The following is a 15,875-nucleotide window of genomic DNA, read 5'->3' on the forward strand; positions in this document are numbered from 1 at the left end:
ATCTGTGATCCAAGGCTGGCAGGAGAAGCCAGTAATGTGGTGACCACATTAGTGCATTAAAGCTGCAGAAAGGCCTCAGGCACCTACTTCTTCATATATAACCTTTAAACAAAACAGCATTTACTGTTGAGATTGCTGCATGCTGTCCCCTCTTGAACACAAAACTGGGGCAAAACTGAACCCTCAAGTATGGAAATACAGTTATACACAGAGTGGTCCAGGGTGACCTCCAAGAACTCCAGCCCTACCTGCTGCTCGGCTGGAGCAGTCAGGCAAACCTGGGGCTGGCCTGTGAGGAGCAAACCCTAGGGAGACCCCTTGCCCTTGCCTGAGATGGGCCTTTCTTCTGCTCCCACAGACACCGGTGAAGGGAAGAGAGCAATCTTGCTGAGGGCCACCCTGCTCCATCTGAAGATGTTTTAGAGGAGCCAGACTCAGTTCTGCTCCTCCACATCACAAACTGCCTGTGCAATTTTTGGCACTTTATGCGTCTGCATGTCCCACCTGCAAAAGAGAGAACATGCTTGGCAGGCACTGGGGAGCTGGGGTGCCAGCTGTGGCCAGGGTCCAGCCGGGACCTAGCCTGGACCCACCACCTGGACACAGGATGCATGGGGAACCCAGGACACAGGCTGTCCACCCACATTTGGCATTGTCCTGTGCGTCTGACTCCTCTTCCAAAACCATCACCACTGATTCGCACCTCCCCTTTGGGTTTTTCAGTGTTAACTCTCCAGGGGACATGTGTAGGTGAGATGGCCACTGAGCAGGAGAAGTGGAGTGGAAAGCGGGCAGAGCTGTGGTGGGAGACAACCCACACGAGCATGCGGGTTGTCAGAGCAATCTCATACACAGGCAGTGCTTTTTCAGCTGTATATTTAGTTGAGTTGCAACTCCCTTGTTGCTGCTCCAACCAATGCTAGCAGTCGTGTGGGGACTTCTGGTGTTCATCTGCTGTTTCTCTTCCCCGGCTCACAAAATGCATATTTCAAAAAGGCACAAATGGTGCCTGTAAAGTACATGGGAGTGCAATTCCTGGCAGAAGCAAGTATGAGGCTGAACATCACTAAGAATTAGAAGAAACAGACTTGTACAAGTACCACATGGAAGCAAGTACTTAAGCATAAGCTGTTCCAAAGAAAATATAATGAAAATACAGGTAAGTCTTGATTGCCCCACCCCTCCTCAAGTCTTTTTGACATTAAAAGAATCAGCTTCTTTCTATGCCTTCTCCATCTGTGTAATGGGAACTAATTGTTTTTCCTTTCACCTCGGCGCCTGTCTTTTTATATGTGATAAGTTCTTTGAGCTATGAAAGTCTGCAACAAGTGTATGTATGTAGATATATCATCTGATTGCACCAAGAGCTCACCTGAAGTTTCGAGGCAATGTCAAAACTCAGACTGAAGATTAAATTTATTATTTTCTATTAACGTCAGTCTCTCATTTTCAGAATTCGCCTGGAAGCCACAGAACTGTGGCACAGGTGCTACCTCTGGGTGCTCCCTTTCAAACAAGCTAACACCGAGGCTTAGTTTTCTATTAAAAAAATTGTTTTACTGACTATTTAAAATATCTGCTCTCCAATGTACACCACTAGTACCCAATTCTAGGCAAACAAAAATGCAAAATCAGGTCTTTGTGCTTTTTCCTTCAGAAACCCAGGTTTATATGAAAAAAACAGCTCTTTGCAAATCTTAGAGGCTAAACTACAATGAGATAATTGTCCACTTTCCAGGGGCTGAAGAACAGTTCAGCTTCCACTTCTGAAGGCTGTGAGATCACAGCAGCCTCCGTGAAGATCAACAAAATTCCTCTTTGAGTGCTCTGTGACTGATGAAGGATTGCAAAAACATATTAAGACAACTAGCAGTGACAGGACTCCAAAGCTTTGACAGGTTCTCTGGGCAGCCCCTTGCCTGGTGGCTGCCTTCCTTGTAACCCTCCCTGGCAGAAGTTCCAGGTGGGGCAAGACCACCACCAAACGTCTGAGAAGAGCCAGAAGAAGTCACGGTAGACCAGCTTGGGTCTTGCTCACAGTTTCTAGGATCGGTAGGGCCAAACAGGCGGTGAATTATGGGCAGGAGGCTCAGCAGTAACAAGGCTCTGCTGTTTCTCATTAGTGTGCTACACGATGGTATGTGGCTTACAGGGCTGGCAAAGGCAGGGCTGCAGATTCTCTGGTTCCTCTGTGGTGCTTACAAATCCTTCTCTTGCTGGGGGAGCTGGACTGTGTGTGTTTTCCTTTCAGCAGTTTTGAGATAGCTTTTATTCAAAATGGGGTGAAGCTGAGGTTGCCTCAGTTTCCTCCTTTTTAATTTTTTTTTTTTAAGGGCTGGATGGAAACCATATTATAAAAATGAAACATTTTCTTTTGGTATTGACTTTTTACTGCTAATTGGATGCAACTGTGATTTGTGATCACTACAACAAGACAGCCACTGAAATAAGGTAACTTTTCTCCTTAAAAATTATTCCAAGTAGAAAAAAGACATTCCAACAATGTTCCTCTGGCCTGAGAAAGCTCAAACTTCCTGAAACACTGCGTTTTAGTATCTTTCCAAAATAAAACACGTTCTCATGGAAAAAAATATGCTTAAGAATCAGTATGTTCCAATCAAAACCATGTTTCAGAGGGAAACCGGTGCTGATTTCTCATACTGGGGGGAGAGTGTTAGGACCTGGAGAGCCCTGCAGCTGCTCCCTCCTTGCAGCTGGGACCAGGTGTGAGGAGACCAGTAGTGAGAGCAGAAGGAGACTGTTGCAGAAGAACACCAAGTGTATTTTTTTAAACAATCCACTGGGTTAGGATTAAGTTCCAGAGGCAGATACTCTAAGCTTCTTTGGGTTGACACCCAAAGAGAAATTGCCTTTTGGTAATTGGCGCATAGAAGAGGAAATCCTAAAATCACCTGAACTGGAAACAGCTGTTTTGTTCCCTGGTCCTTGTGGGTGATCTTCCTGCCTGTAGATGGCGAGCTTGCCATTTGGAGAGGGGGAAAAGCTCTGCCTCCTTAAGGGAATCTGAAAAACAAATATCGTGTGAAGATGATAGCTAAGGGTTAACTCTTAGCATCATAGAATGTCCTGAGCTGGAAGGGACTCACAAGGATCATCGAGTCCAACTCCTGTCCCTGCACAGGACAACCCCACAGGTCACACCATGTGTCTGAGGGCTTGTCCAGTCTCTGCTTGAACACTGTCAGGCTTGGGGCCGTGACACCTCCCTGGGGAGCCTGTTCCAGTGTCCAGCACCCTCTGGGGGAAGAATCTTTTCCTAATGTCCAACCTAAACCTCCTCTGGCACATCTTCCTGTCATTCCCTCAGGTTCTGTAATTAGTCACTAAAGAGAAGAGATCGGCACCTGTCCCTCCTCCTCCCCTTGTGAGGCAGCTGTAGCTGCCATGAGGTCTCCCCTCAGTCTCCTCCAGGCTGAAAAAACCAAGTGACTTCAGCTGCTCCTCATATGGCTTCCTCTCCAAACCCTTCACCAACTTTGTGTCCCTGTTCTGGACACCCTCCAGTAGCTTTATGCCCTTTTAATCCTGTGGCACCCAGAACTGCACACGGTGCTCCAGGTGAGGCCGCACCAGTGCAGAGCAGAGCGGGACAATCCCCTCCCTGCCCGGCTGGCCATGCTGGGCTGGATGCACCCAGGACACGGGTGGCCCTCTTGGCTGCCAGGGCACACTGCTGGCTCGTGTTCAACTTGCCATGGACCAGAACCCCCAGATCTCTCTCCACAGAGCTGCTTTCCAGCATCTCGTCCCCCAATCTGTGTGTACAGCCAGGGTTGCCGTGTCCCAGGTACAAAATCTAGCAGTTGTACTTGTCGAACTTGATGCAGCTGGTGACTGCCCAGTTCTCCAGCTTGTCCAGATCCCTCTGCAGGGCCTCTCTGCCCTTGAGAGTGTCAACAGCTCCTCCCAATTTTGTGTCATCAGCAAACTTAGTAAATAATCTCTCAAGTCCTGAGTCCAAGTCGTTTATAAAGACATTGAAGAGTGCAGGCCCTAAGATGGATCCCTGCGGAACCCCACTAGTGACTGGTCACCAGCCCAATGTAACCCCATTTACTAGAACCCTTTGAGCCTGCCCCGTCAGCCAATTTCTCACCCACTGCATTGTGTGTTTACCCAGCTGGATGCTGGACATCTTGTCCAGGAGAACACTGTGAGAGACAGTATCAAAGGCTCAAAACTCTTCACCCTTCCTAACACCTCTCTCATAATATTTAGTTTTGTGTGCATAACCAGCTATTTACTAGGTATGAGGATATCACCCTGAAGATGGTAATATCAGAACTTTGGCTGAACATGAAACATTATTTGCAGTGGAAACAGGGAACTTCACCACCCTCTTGAACAGCAGCCACAGTCCACAGCACAAAATGATGAAGACTGCTCTCCCAGGAGGCAAAGTAAAGGCATATGATGGTCATGCTATCATTTTCTCATCTCCCCAACAGTCTTTAGTAAGATGTGGACATGAATTAAGAGATACCCATACTGACTGATTGACTCCGAAGGTCCCACAGCAAGATCCAAGACTAAGACTCAGGCGACGACTTGCAGTGTTACTGACCTCTGCACCTCCACGAGCCAAATTCCCCCAGGAAGCCAAAAATTTTGAGTCTGGGCCCCACTGAAGCAATACATACTTTTAGGAAAATATGTTTTCCGTATCTGTTTTTCAAAATCCATGTCTGTGTTTTAAACTCATCTGGACTTCTTCACCAATTCACAAAGCAGAAATATGAATACTTCAAAAAAATAAAACTATGAAGTTGAAAAGAGTACTTTTAAGAGACAAAAGAACACATGTTTTTCCCTGACTGCCCACATGGAAACTCCACTAAGCTCATCCTGTGACACATGCATTTCCTATTGCTGGCTTCCCTCTCTTCCTTTCCACTTTCCTGCCTTTCCTCTTACATTTCTGTCCTGTCCAAGTGCTACAAAATGAGGTTGGAATGTGAATCATGTATTTCCAAGAAACATAGAGTACTTGCTCTCTGGGTCAAATTTTCCATTTATTTTTCAATAAAGATTTCTGAGCCCTCCTGAGAGCCACATGAGTAGGAATGTCTTTCCAACATGCAGCTGCTCATTAATTCCTGGGAAAACCCCTGAAACAAACAGAATTTTCAGTAACATAGTAATCTTCCCATTCTGAAGCTTCACAGCTATTTTGTTAAAGAAAGCACTCGCAGCCATTCAAAAAAAAAATTCAATGCACTATTTTGATCAGCTACACAAATACACACACATACTACATTCTGGCTGTAAATCTCAAATTTAGTGACAATTTAGAACCCAAATAACTAAAACGTTGGGAAGGGGGCGGATTTTTCCACCCCTCCTGTTCTCCAGTATGGTACCTACTCCCCCCTGGACAGCCCAGGACTTTCCCTCTGCTATCACCCCAGCTGCAGGAGGAGTCCTGGGGGGAGGAAGGCAACATCCTCTGCATCTTGGAGTCCTGAACAGCACAAGGGACAGGCAGCTGCTGCTGCTGCCAGTATTGCTACAGAGCAGGTAGCAGCACCCCCTCTGACATTTCCAGCCCTGCAGGAGGATGCTATCTCAATGATCAGACCATAAATGCACAGCAAACAAGCCAAGCCTGTAATATTTGCACCAGGGCTGATCTCTGCCATCACGTTGGTCCCTGCAAGCTGCAAGACCAGATGATCTGCATGCTGTAATGCAGCACTGATTCGAGACCTCATGTAAACATCAGCCTGCCCTGGCTCTGCCACCACCACCACTGTCCCCCACTCACCCACAGGGTGGGTTTTGCAAGGACCTGGACGCGCATGTGTGTGCATTTGCCAGTGACTTTTCCTCTGCACACCCAACCCCCAGTGCTGCGGGGCTGCTGCCATGACTGGAGCTGTTTCGGTGCTGCTGCAGGGATGTCCTCTGGGCCAGCAAGCGGCTGTGGAGTGCAAAAGATCGTGGAGATTTCCTGCAGTACCACGAGAGGACAAATGCACAGCAAAGGCTGAGTGGTAATAAAGAGGAAAACTTCTTGATTTATGCTCAGAAGAGCATGTTGCTGGCAAAGAGCGGCACTTAGTACCTCATTCCTCCAGCAGCCCAGAGACCCTACTTCCTTTCTAGGTCTTAGTATCTTAACCTTGACCCCACAGCAGTTTGTGGACCACGTGGGCAGAGCTAAGGGGAGCAGAGGCAGCACCTCTCTTGCATGTTTCACCAGCCTGGGGCATTCCCTTTGCATGCACAACATTTTTGGCTGACTAAACCTCCTTGCCATGCTGCAAGACTGTATGCCATTACCTCTGCCTTTCCCAATGCACACAGAGCTTCCAGGCTCAGCTGAGAGTGAAGTTATTACAGGATTTTAGGAGTACCGGAGCACTGGGGTCTTAAAGCCCTGTTACGGCTTGGCACAGAGTGTACATTTATATCTTACAGGATGGAAATCATTCAACTGCTGCCTCAGATTACTGCCAACAAAAATAATCCCAAGGTTTGGTGTCACTGAGACGATGTGCTGGTGCAGGCCTGAGAGGAAGACTGCATCCCTGGCAAACCCTCTCCAGTGAGAGCACCAGCTCCCTGCACCCCACACAAATGATTTTGGAGGGCCCCCACTAAGATCTCGGCCAAGTCCTGGCACTTCAGAGCAAAGCGGTTTGATGCCATGTCTGAAGCAGACTCAGTGCACTGAGCACAAACCAACAATGAAGCAGCTCCTTTGCAGGGTCTAGTTCTTTTTTTCCATTTTCCAGACTTGAAAAGGTCTAGAGGGTGTTTTGCTGAGACAACAATCAAATCCTCCACTATTTGCTTCAAGGCCCTTTTGACATTCCCGGATAGTGTCTGCACAATGATTTCTTTGGCTGTTTTTCATCAGAGTGCTCTCTCCGACCTCGCCACCACTTGCCATTCAACTTACATTCCCCAGCCACCACAGCTAGTTGGAAGCTTTTTTAATGAGGCTGCTTTATCACTTATGAATATCATCATACAGAACTGCAGGTAAATCTGTGAGCAAACAGCTTACTAATAGTAAATGGTGATAAGAAACCCACCCATGGCAAAAGCAGAAGGAATATTGCCCTATGACTGTTCCCTTGTTCTGGGCCAGCTCAGGACACCTCTCTAACAGCCAAATGTGGGTTTATACGGCAAATGTGTTTGTGTGTCCCCTGCTAGGGATTATAGGAGTCTTGTTCTAATGAGGGAGACAAGTTTCTCAGTAGGGATTTTCTTGCTTCCCGAAATGTTAGAAGCATCACAGAACAGCAATGAAAAGAAGGCAAAAGGCAAACATTGTAACCATCCATTACATAAAGAACCCACAGAGTTTTGTAGCTGTTTACTCCATTAAACAGTGAGAACAAAATGCTGTAAAATTATGGAGGTAAAAGGTAACTGATCAGAATTCAGGTAATGAAACTGTTTTCATTTCACACTTCAGAGCACAAACTTGTCACCCAGGACTGCCACTGAATATTCATAGAATCACAGAATCATTTGGGTTGGAAGAGACCCTTAAGATCATTGAGTCCAACCATAACCTAAATCTAGCACTAAATCATGTCCCTAAGAACCTCATCTACATGTCTTTTAAACACCGCCAGGGATGGTGACTCCACCACTTCCCTGGGCAGCCTGTTCCAATGCCTGACAACCCTTTCTGTGAAGAAATGTTTCCTAATGTCCAATTTCAGTAGGAAATACTCATGGGGAAGCAGTGCTCTTACTTTTCTCTTTGTGATACACATTCTTACCCTCTTCTATCAGATTTAAACATTTTAATAGTTGTAATTTCTCACCCATTCTGGACAGCTGGATCTTGTACTCAGTTGAACTGGCCCTGCCTAATGCACCCTGAGCCACCCTTCCCCTTGTGCTCCAAACACGCTCACTCTTGGTTTGGCTCCACAGCACTCATTTATCTTAGGCTAGTTTTGCTTGTGGATACCTCTCAGGCCATACTTAGTCTTTTGTTCCACACAGTTTTATTTTTAAAAAATGGCAACCCAAAGGGAAAGAGAGGTAAAAATGAAGCATAATTCAATTTTACAAAAAAAAAAAAAGAATTAATTACTTAACGCCTACTTGGCATAAACATGCTTTAGCTAAATCCTGAGAGTCACACACGATGTTGCTGGCTCTAGGAACGTGGTTGTCTCTGCTGGCAATCATTAGTGTTGTTGATATGTACAACAGGTCCTCTAAAAATAGCTGTGTTCAAATTAGAGCTGCAAAAACCCTGACGCAATGATTCTCTGTAGTGTCTTGCCTCGTCTCTTCTCACATTCATCAAAGACAAATTTTGCCTCGCCTTCTTCTAAACTATTTTTGCCCACCTTTAATAGTACAGAACATCAACTCAATTATTGCATTGAGGTACCTATGTTCAGGCAGGAGAATCCAAATGCCTTTGGTCAGCATAGGTTTTTAGTTTAATTAAAGGTAAGTGCTAAAACAGAACTGGGAAGATATGCATCTCCATGTCCTTTTTATCAACATTTCAGCATTTGCAGCTTTGGTCTTTGCAATCATCTGATGCTAATTTCTCAAATATTATTTTAGGCTACTCCACTGGTTTTCAAAAGCATTTAGCAAAAAAAACATTAAATGCAGTCCGGACCCAAACATCTGAAGACAGCTCTGTGGGTCAGGGAAGTGCAAGCTGCAAAAGCCAGTTACACACAGGAGGATGTGTTTACAGAAGATGCTGAAGGGTGATCAAGCAGAAAAATAGACCATTGAAAAGCTAAAACCAGTCATTCATTCTTACATAAGTGTTACCTAGTCATTATTTCTTCCCAGAAAACAGTCCGTCAGAGATGTCTCTTGATTCATTACAAGTGTCCCCTTTGTGAGGACCCTTGACAGCAACTGTGAGGTTTTTGAGTGCTGTTTATTATCACCACATAAGCTTGACTGCAAGGATCAGTGTTAGCTTTCTCCCCTGGCAATATGAATGGTATTGCCAGAGACACACTATCATTGCTGTGGGAAATACAACAACCTGCTAATCTGGTATTTGTTTCATACTAGAACACCGTGAACACTAACCACTTCTTGTTGTAACCACACCTCTGTACTCTAAAATGCAGCCACTGCAATTGAAATAGCCACCAGTGTTTTTCTACACAGGCTAGAGTATAATAATAGAATCATTTAGGTTGGAAAAGATGCTTGAGATCATTGAGTCCAAGCATTAACCTAGCACTGCCAAGTCCATCATTAAACAATGTCCCTAAGAACCTCATCTATGCATCTTTGAAACACCCCAGGGATGGTGACTCAACTACTTCCCTGGGCAGCCTGTTCCAATGCCTGACAGCCCTTTCCATGAAGAAATTTTTCCTAATATCTAGTCTAAATCACCCTGATGCAATTTGAGGCCATTTCCTCTCGTCCTATCACTTGTTACTTGGGAGAAGAGACCAACCCCCTCCATGCTACAACCTCCTTTCAGGTGGTTGCAGAGAGCGATCAGGTCTCCCCTCAGCCTCCTTTTCTCCAGGCTGAACAGCCCCAGCTCCCCCAGCCACTCTTCAGTCGTGCTGTCAAATACTGATGGTGCACTTTGAAAGGCTGAGTCCTCCCTAGAAGATGACTTCCAAGGGCCCTCTTTGTGGAAACATGTTTTTATTATCTTCTTTTCTGAAGCACTGGGTGGGTCTGAGGAAGTTCTCAGGCAGTTGTCCATCTTCCCAGTATCTAACCATTTGATTCTCAGCTTACATATAGCTGCTTGACTTGCAACTTTTCTGTGAGCTATATTTGATCCTGGGATGTGGAGGAGAAATACTCCACAGTGTTCTGCACAATATCCAATGCACCAACATTTTCTTTACTGGACGGAAGGCTGAACTCGCTTCCTCTCTACTTGCAGCTCCTTCATGGTTGCTTTACCTGATTACTCAAATGTGAAGTAAAATTGTGGCTGTACCTTCACACTTAAGATCTGGCCTGTTTTAACATATAGCTGCCAGCCTCTATTTCTTTTTGGTAACACAAGCAAAGAAATGCCATGTGAAAGAATGGCCACGAGTAATATATTTTGTGACAGCCAGCTGGTTCCTTCAGGCAGGGATTGGATATTTCTGACTAGAAGGAGTGCTAAAGCTTCCCAGTGGCATTCCTTCCATCTCAGCAACCCCACATTGAGCCTTGGGGTGCTCCAAGCCTTGGGCGGGCTTCAAAGCTGGGCACTGGAGCCGGAGAGAGAATTCACCTTTTTTTTCCTCAGGTGAAGTCCTGAGTGAGAGTTTTTCGTACTGGAGGAGAAACATCTCATCTCGTTGAGTAATTAATTCACATGCTCTCTGGTCCCGCACTGCCACAGAGCCTGGAATAGGCTGAAACAAAGAACTGAAAAGGATTAAGAGGGGCCCGATGAACTTTCAGCCCCTTCCTCCCCACCCTGGTGACTTCTGTGCAATTGAATCTGAACTTCCTTTGCTGAACGCTCTTTTATTTACACAAATAAACCTGTTGCACTCATATGAAGAACTATTAAATACTCAAAAGTCTGTAATTCTCTGCAAATTTTATACAAGGCATTTGCACTGCCATGGAAATGCAAAAAACTATGTCTGAGAGATGTATCCAGAGCAGCATAGCTAAGAGAATTGCAGCTGGAATTACTTATAAACTTGTTATTTGGAATGCTAAATGGGTTCATCACATGTAGATATCATGGGCTAAATTGTAACTGAGTGGGATAGAGTATCAGGGCCTCTACAAGGCACATCCACAGCAGGCGAAGGTGTAATGGTTTAAGGTCAAATTCTAATAACTGAAATATATTAAAATAAATAAATAAATAATGTCGGTTTTGACAGTGGATCAGCTACTGATAACATTAGTGTTTGGGGAACACTTATCTGTGAATTAACACAAAATGAGAACTGATTTTTTCCTCCAGTATTAGTCGTGTGATATAATCTGTAACCTGACAAAGTAAGCCAGAGAGAAGTCACAATTTGATCCTAGATGTTGCAATCAAAGTTTACCTTACAAAGGAATTAAAAAATAACATGATACTTCAACCAATACCTGGATTACATGTAAATATTGATGCATACCTGTACAGATGGTTGTTGCTATAACCCTGCAGTTCAAATAAGGTTCAACTGCTCTTGCTGTCAAACTCAAGTCTGAGTTTTCACAAACCTTATCTTTCTTTCAGCCTGTGAGTTTGAAAATGTGTGAGGAATGAACATGCAAAAAGCTACAGTGAAGAACAACCTCCCTGGGAGCATGTTATCTTTGCGGAGCTCAACACTCCAAAGGGAGTCTGCTGATCTGAGCTAAACTTAGTGCCCGTGTACCTATGCATTATGAAACAGTATTTAATTACAGCAAACCTAAGATCATCTGTGCTCCTGGAAAACTCCTGCCTTATTCCACATAAGGAATGTATGTCTCCTCCTGAATGGATGGCTGTAATTTCTTCTTACAACAAACTGTTTCATTACTTTAAGGATTTTTTTCCTTAATGTGTGATTTTTAGAGAAACTCTTAACTACACAGAGACAATTAAGTGAAATAGATAATGTTATTCACAGATAACACTATGTATTTACATGCAATGATTGTATTTAAATCCCTGTAATGATAACTCTGCCTCTTTCTTATGGAATAAGACACGGCTTGAGATGATTGAAATGAGAGTCCTAGCAAGGAGTCCTAACGCAGAGGCAACTGAAGGCCAAGAGGTTTACCTTTACATTTCCCAACTAGGACCAAATGTAAAATCATAGTAGACAGCCACAGAACATCCAGGTTAAACACCATCCCTAATCAGTAGATCTTGGAGCTGCTGGGTTTGCTACACATGATACATTCACAGATGAGGACAAGAAAGAAAAAGAGGATGAGAGAAGTAAGAAGGAGTTAATCATCTCCGATCTTGTCTGTCATCTCTTCCTGCAAAATTTCAAAGTTCAGTTATAAGCCTTGCACTCTTGCAGTCAGGAAAGTAAACATCATCGGCATGAATTTAAAAGTGCTTTCAGCATAGCCCTCGTGATCATTCAAGTGCATAAAGAAAAACAAAACAAACAAAACGAAGCCATTTAGAAGATACTTCATTTTGTCAGTTGAAATAATAAACACGTTTTATAAAGTTGCAGCCTGACCTAAGCTAGATTCATCAAGTAATTACCCACGATGACCGTCTCATTCGGTTTACTCATTTCCATACCATTGGATTACTGGTCTGTGATAGCTACTGACCTTTTCCTAAGGACATCCCTGTCCCTGTCTTAGGAACTCTTCCTGTTAATAATGTTCAAGTATTTTTTCCATATGACTTCTGACATCTAATTTTGCCGTGTTTTTCACACCGAGAGTGCTACCATATCATTTCTCTTTCCCTGCTGTTTCCAGCATTGTCACTTATAGCCTTGAGCCTTCTTTTCTGATGCAGCTGCAAAAATCTTTCTGCAGAGATTTCCATGGGTTATGCTGATACTCCAGGCGGGTGCAGTGGTAAGCAGCAAGCTTTAGAGCTCCTTTTTATAGTTGCTCATATCACTATGCTTTGACTCCTGGGGCCACAGTCATACTGAGTGTAATCAAAATACTGGCACTTCCAATACTACACATTGGTTTGTAACTTGTCCTACCAGCCAGTAACCTTCACAGATGTGAAGCCTTCAGGGAATGGAGGAAATTAATATTTTTAAATATGTTTCTGTCCTTCCTGTGTAGTCTGTTCTAAAGTTCAGTGACTGCTGTTGGAACCATTCACATGAACAGGTTTAATCAGGCCCACAGACTATGATTATGTAAGCATGACGCAATTTTCTGGGACAAAAATGTGGAGCAAGTTCAGCATTTCATTACCTATCAGGAGCCTCAGTCCATATGTAGGCTGAAGGTTGGCTGAACGTGGTAAGTAGCTGGTTGTTACAGGAATCTAAGGCACCTGGATGGGATGGTGTCACTCCTTCACCTCATTAGCTGGATAATTTGTCTAGTCCTGGAGTACATTGTGCCTAGGTTACAGTACACAATTGCAGTGATTTTTATATATACATGTGTGTTTCCATCGTACTGGATATTTCTATACTGCCAAATCTGCTTAATCTACATCGTTTTCCCCAGGAATGGAGTAGCAGATTTTTTTTCTGGTCATAGAAAAGCAGCTCAGGCCACAGAGATGCAGAGAAGAACTCCAACAAAGCAGGGTACACTTGCATGGAGTGGTTTACTAACTACGGACACAAAGATGAGTGGCTGTATGACAAACCACATAAGGTAGGGAAGACACCTATGCTGTGGGAATTTCATCGCTTACTTGGGATGCTACAACAACCAGTCACTTGCAAGAATTATCTTTTTATCTCTTCTCGAATGCTGCTGCATGCACATTTTTTAGACAGGGACCATTAACCATTTTGTGAGCAGTTAGGGTTTTTTTTAAAACTTACCGTCTGGCTCTGGAAAAGCAGAGCTGCCAGCTCTGCTGGGAATGGTGTTTCTCACAGGTATTTCTTAAAGGTAGTAGGCACACTATATCCACACACACCTGTATCCACACACAACTTATCCCTTCCTTGGTCCTATTGCACTTTGCTTCCCCCTAACAATTTATCTTCTTTGACCTCCCTGCAGTCAGTGGAAAGAACCCCAGGCAAGAAAGCTGACACTTTTATGATACACAAAATAATAAAGATACTTCTTCTATTCTCAGATGGATAAAGAATCCCTATGGCCTCCACAGGCAGACGAGGAAATACTGTCAGACACAAATATTACCATAGGCTTGGGTTTGTTTTTTTTTCTGGCCTAAAAGTAACAACAGGCCCGGGGTGGTCTGTAAGGAGCCAGACTGTGTTTCTGTGCTGTTGATACACCAAACACACGTGGTATAGCACATACTCAGAGCTCTGGAAAGCATAAAGGGATCCCAGACTAATTCCTGATAAGGCTGAAAATCTTGCTGCTGTTGTTATTTAATAGCTACTCTGCAAACACAAGTAGGGAAGCTTTCCTCAGTAAAATACAGGGTATAAGACAGGCAGAGCTTTAAATGCCTCAGCCTGTGAAACACTTGTCTGCTGTCTTCATCTGCCTTTGCAGGGAACACATCTAAATGCCTACCCTTAAAGGGAAGTCACTATTTTAAGGACTTACTCTGGCAGCAGCAAGATGAGAATTTCTACTAAACACATTCACCATAATGTAAAAACTTCAGGCATAAGGTTCAGTTTTAAAAAAAAAAAGGTTACATAAAGTACATTTCCTTTGTGCCAGGTGGCCAGTAGGAAGGCTGTGAGCTTCATCGGTCTGAACGTCACCTAAATCTGCCCGCTTGCACTCTGCCACTGCCACCAACTCCTTTGGAAGTAAAGGATCAAAGGCAAATAGTATCCTTTTCTGCTGATCACGACACCAAGCACATGCACTTTCCAGATTCGTGGGTATATGCATTGGTTTCTTCGAATGCCTTTAAAAGCAGCACGATGTGATCTGCCCAGAAGAGAGCAGCATTGATACCCTGTGAAGGACAGCCAAGGTATTATCTATTGCCAGACGCTAGGCTGGTTCATATCATCAGCCACAACGTGTGGATGCAACTATTGTTACAAATTAGCACTGAAATGTAGGAATTATTTCTATTAATCGATTATGTAGCTTCCTTAACAGGAGTTACATCAAGTTTCTTAATAGGAGCCTTTGTGTGAAACAGGCATATATTTGTGTGAAACACAAAATTATAATGCTTGTATTAGAGCAAGAGAAACTGTAGATTGCATTTAAAGTTTACTGACAGTAAAAATGCACCGCTGTACACACAAGGCTACCCTTGATGCACTGCAGATGCACCCTTAATTAATCACAGAAACAACCTGCTGTTTGCAGGACACTTTTGACAGATCCATTTTAAAAGGAATGTGCACCAAAGAGCCCGACCTTGTCAGGAGAAGTATAACCCTGTCACCAAACAAGCCGGTGACTTCCAGATTTGGGGGAGAAGGGAGTACTCTGCCTAACCGAGGCTTCCTTCTTCTCTTCCGTGGGACAGCATCGCCTCCTATTCACAGCTCTGCCAAGGATTTTCTGTGCGACTTTGGCCAAGTCACTGGGTTTGCAGAGCTGTTTGCAGAGCTGTTTGCAGAGCGTGCCTCTGCCTACGCTCTGCCAAGGCAACGCTGGCGGGATGTCAAAGCACAGGCTTGGCATGGGCACCGGCCGGCTCTCCCCGGGCTTGGTTTGTAATCTGGTTCCAGTCCTGCCAGTAGCCGAGCGCGTTCGTGACGCCGCACAGTAATTCGAGCGGGACCACCCTGCTGCAAGAGCAGCACTGCACCTGCTGAAGCACAGGATTTTCCCACAAAAAAACCCCCCGAAAACATTACGTTTTGATGAAGAATCAAGAACTTTTACTACGCTGTGATGGCCCTTAAACCAAGTACAAATCTCTGTGTTGTTTCCCTGCCCTTGGAGCTGAACTACTTCCACATTTGTGTGGGTGATTGCCTCTGATCCCACAGGGAGGAGGTAGCTTTCTAGAAGAGTGTGCTGGGAGGGAACAACTGTTGATCTCCCTTGTGAAATCCCATCTGTTGTCTCCAGCAGCTCTTACTCACTGGCTGAACGAGATAATGTTTCTCCAGCAGTAGCTGTAATTTTCCAAGTGCTTTGCTGGATGCGAAGTCAGAACTTGATTCAAAAAGGACGAGCAGGGATGTAATTTTGCTGTCTCTCTTCTGTTACACAGTGTGTTATGAATTAGGCTGCTGGCAGCCAGGTAGGGCAGAGTCTGTGTGGGTTTCCGTGTTTGTTCGACACCTCTGAAGATGAAGAGCCGGTGCTAATGTTAGAGACAGGTTCTGGAAATGGGGAAGTCTTTCTGGGTATTATTTTGG

The sequence above is a fragment of the Caloenas nicobarica genome, chromosome 1 (genome assembly GCF_036013445.1).
Source record: "Caloenas nicobarica isolate bCalNic1 chromosome 1, bCalNic1.hap1, whole genome shotgun sequence".
Taxonomy (NCBI): Eukaryota; Metazoa; Chordata; class Aves; order Columbiformes; family Columbidae; genus Caloenas; species Caloenas nicobarica.